Raw genomic sequence first — 4,829 nt, 5'->3', positions numbered from 1 at the left:
TATTTCGTCAAAGCTGTTAAGAAGAAACCCATGCATTGACTTACTTTGTCCTAGATATGCTAATCTCCCCAGAGGCTCCCCAGGGCTCACAAGAGCTCGGCTCCTGCACGTCTCTGCTGCTCCCTTCTAGGTGTTGACTTGGGCCATCTCATTTTTTATGTACAGTAATTGCAGATTGCTAGGCTCATATTTTGCAAATTCTGCCAACTGTCCTATATATCGCAGTCTCTGTAGACCCTAAACGTGCTTGTTAGATGCAGGATCTTGGTGTAGGAAGCCTGTTCCTACAATCAGCTCAAGAACAACCATCATTTATAAAGCAAGAGTACACAGACTACTCCCTGCTCCAAAGGACAAATATCTCTACAACAGCCTTATAGGCACATAGCGGTGAAAACTGATTACCTAAGAAATAGACAAAAGTACAAAACAAATTCTTAAAGAAAGTCCAAATTATAAGTATTACTAATGTAACTTAATTTTTGACATCTAAAAGACATTTTGTAGCTGTACATGCCTATACCTGAGCACCTTTCCATACAGACTTCATACATGTTGTGTCCTTTAGCTTCCTAATATAAAATTTTAAGTCCTACCATTGATATTCACCCACAAGTCCTGAGTCCTGATGGACACACATGATTTGTAATGTAATTCAACATTTATTGTTCTTCCCACATGGCCATTGCATGGTCACACCTGATTGACCAAACCACCAACTGAATCCAGAGATAAAAGAAAATGAGCTGTAGAACATTGTGCATTGGATCAAGAGATATTCTGTCATCCACTTTGCTTTAATACACAGGCTGAATTCACTTCTTAACTTGATTGCTATTTGAATTTGCCATGTTCTCTTATATTTATATATATTTTATAAACACATACAAACTTCATTAGATTAGGTTCTTGGAGATTGAACCCATTGCAAGGGTTCTGCAAGGTATGATTTCAAAAAAGCGTCACCCAAGTATATGAATTCAAAAATGTTTGTGTTACACATAATAACAAAATTTTTTTTTGGCTTTTATTTGTACAGTCCAGATTTAAATTTGAAGCAACAAAATCTGATTGCCTGGTATAAAAATCTTGAAAATTTTCCTTTGGAATACTTATCAAAATTGATGCAATAACTCATTTCCTTTCTTGTGTGATAACAATATAAATGTATAGAGTTTGGAAACATTTAGTCATTTCTTTATAAAGACAGGAAGTTACAAAGGTTTTCTATAGAATGATCACATTACATGCACTGCAGTGTTATATATGATTTGGTCAACCAATAAGTCTTGATGAATTAGGGCAACGTATGATTTTAAAAAGTTTTAGGTATAACCAAATAAATAAAGTGCAAATAAAAAGAAAAAAAGGTAAATAAATTGTACTTATCCTTCCTATTTACCCCTTCTACCCCCCCCCCCCCCTTCAGTAAAATTATTAGAGCATCCTCCCTTCCCCCAGATATATACTTTCCTGAATGTGACCGCTCCCCTACAATGTTTTATATAAAAGTACATTGCTCCATTGAAATGAAACTGAAGACAGGGACACACATAAAGCCAAACTATGGAGGTAAATTCATATTTAGCTATTATGTACTTTTTAAAACATTATATGTGGCTGTATTTAAACAAGGGAAGCATGAAACGAAATTGGTACAATAACCATTTAATCTAAACGATGATTTAAATAATGCCAACATAACATTCAAAGCAACACATTCTGGGGTATATTAGTATGCACTATAGGATAAACACAAATATGTATTCCCTTCTACGCATAAAATTGGCATAAACTGTCATAATATAGGATATGACAAATAATATTGACATTCCATTTGCTCCAAGAGCTACAGACATAGAGCCCGCTAAAAAGCAGTAGCTAGAATAATATATGCAGTAGTCTTCAAACGTACCATTGTAATGGCTGCATTCATGCATCTTGTACAATTGCTTTTATGCTAATTTTCTGCTTAGATACCATAATCTAGATAATGTGGTGTAAATGCGGTGTGTTTCAAATGAACACTGTCTTTAAAAATGGAGTAAATAGATTTTCCAAGTAAAATTCATTAATGTCGACAGTTAGAGATATGGAAACTCTGCTGTTATTCATTTCAAAGGCAAGTACTTGACCCTGCAGCTCCCCTATGGCCACTAGGTGGTGCCTATGCACTTTCAACCTTTGACTTTTGAAAAAGTTTTAGTTACCTAGAAAATGGGAAACTGCAATTAAACATTGACCCTCATTCAACACAGAAATACAAAATTACATTGAGCCTTAGGCATCATAGGCCTCAGGCATCAGAGATATCAACAGCAGAGTTTGGTAAGAACAAAAAGGCAACATGTGCATAGCTTACAATCCAATAATAATAACTGAGAACTGACAATAACAATAAAAAGTCTCACTGGTACACAGCAATGTTTTGTTTTGAAACTTTTTATAATAATTTCACAAAAAAATACATACAACTGAACATATAAATATATGTATCAGGCAACCAGGGCTATGTGTGTTGTCGATTTTAAAAAAATATTTTTTACTAAAATCTCCCTTCTATTATCATTCATTCATGGTATGTGATCATTCTGCAAAAACTAAAAATAAAAGCCTATGAAGGCTGGTTTTTGTTGTGCTTCAATTCTCTATCCAATGCTCAAAGCCTGGAGGGTCAGATGTAAATGTTGAATGAACTGTAAGTAGTCTCCTATTAAAAGCCCCTTAAACTGCCATATGTGGTTTGTAGCTGCGTTAATATTAAAAATGGCTGCATTAAAATACTGAACAGTAATATGCTTGGTGCTACTCCTTTACCAGAAGTTCAGTTTAGAGGAATTGGATTCGGAGCAGAGGGGCATTGGCTCTTGGTAGCCCAGTACTAGTAATATTTGGTGACCTGTTGGCCCAAAGTGGTGAAACTTTACCATTTAGAGATTGATTAGAGAAGAAAACTTTGCTATTATTTGGTAAATATTTTCAATCCTAGACTAGATCTTTTCTAGGTTTGCTGGATCATCCAGGTTCACCCATTATAGTCTATTCTCCAGTCCTGGTGAAATTTGATAAATCATGACCATTGACCAGCTATCTTTTGAGATCTGTCAACACAACCTGATTGGGAGTAGTTTTTCCAGCACAACTACTAAGAAGCCTTTGGACTGAATAGGAGCCATTTAGGAACACTGATGGTGCATTTCTTACGATACACCTATTTATTAGCTTAAAGGAATTTGCCCCTAACATGAAAAAGCTCAAGTACCAAGACCAAGACCAGACCAATTATTATCAGGTTTTTTCCAAAATCCTTGTTGAGTTTACTCATTACTGTCTTTGACTCCACTGAGAAAGATTTCTCCCACCAAGACAAGTTGTAAAGAGAAATCTCTCCAGAAATAGACAAAGAAGTCCAACCAAAGTCAGATCCTAAATTTATTCTAGCCCTGCTAACTTAAAATCAATGCTACTTCTACAAAGAAAAAAAAAACTCCTTGATGTTAACCATCCCCACATATTTTCCAATTCTAAATGTTTTTTTCAGAAATTGTATGGCACAATTTATCAGACCTGCTCCATGTAATCTCCAAATTTTCCCCAATGCAGTGTGACATCAATGTATTTTTCACGATGTCGCGTAACTAGGTGTAGTAGGAATGGTGAGGCTTTCTGATTATTCCACTAGGGAGCCCCCTAAGAGTTTTTCTTTTTAAGCAAGATAAATACAAAAACATGGAATACTAAATACATGTGTTGTGGATGTACTGGTAGATTTGTGTAAATTGTCTGGTCTGAGCCCTTGTGATCATCTTGTGTCCTCCTTCTCACACTTGTTGGAGTGACCCGATAAGAAGAAAGTTATGGTTGTTATGCCTGATGGGTTATTTGAAAAAAGAAAGCAGCTGGTAAAATTTATACAAAATAGGTACAAAATATAATTGTGTATAATAATGTAACAGGGATTTTTGGTCAAAGTGAGCTAACAATGGTCACTAAATGATTTGATTGGTTTAGATCAGTGTATAACTGTTAACTCCAGATATCAAAGAATTGAGTGCTAAAGCTGACATCTTCTGGAAGTGCGTAAGGAAATGCCAGCTTCTCTCTGCCTAGCTCTTGGCAGTTAGATGATATGGAAATGGGCACTCCTTGGGGCAAACGTTGGAAATGGGCACTCCCTGGGGTAAACTGTTGCTGTTTGCGACCATTGTAATCATCCAATAAAGATAACTACTAACTTTTAATTAAGCAGTGCTTGAGTGTTTTGTGTTGTTCTTTAACCCTTCTTGACACTTAGTCCCACAAATACTTTCACCTTGCTACACTAGGGAAGGAAGAAAACCTGCAGGATTTACTTTTATGTTCATGTCATCAACTTGCTTGCCTGTGGTTTTATCTAGATCTGACCAATAATGCCTGGTAGTTGAAAGGGGTAGAAAAATATAGTGGGAGCTGTCAGATCTTCAAAGTGGCATCCCTGTAGCCCACCGAAAGTTTAACCAATAGAGGATGACACACTATTTTTGGAAAGATATTTGCATATTTATTTGAAATGAATGATACTAGGTGAATCAACATTGTAACTAGGTAAATCAATGTAAGTACCTAAACATATTTAACCATTTGCTGAGTATTTCTTCCCTAAGCAAATACATAGTTACATAGTAGGTTAGGCTGAAAAAAGACATAAGTCCATCAAGTTCAACCACTAGGGAAATAAACATATCCCAGATATAAAAACCTTTGGACATAGTTGGTCCAGAGGAAGGCAAAACAAAAAAAAAAAACCCTGGCACAATTTGTTTCAACAGGGGAAAAAAATCCTTCCTGAT

The sequence above is a fragment of the Pyxicephalus adspersus genome, chromosome 1 (genome assembly GCF_032062135.1).
Source record: "Pyxicephalus adspersus chromosome 1, UCB_Pads_2.0, whole genome shotgun sequence".
In the NCBI taxonomy this organism is placed as follows: domain Eukaryota; kingdom Metazoa; phylum Chordata; class Amphibia; order Anura; family Pyxicephalidae; genus Pyxicephalus; species Pyxicephalus adspersus.
The sequence above is the reverse complement of the archived record's forward strand: the minus strand, read 5'-3'. Positions refer to the sequence as shown.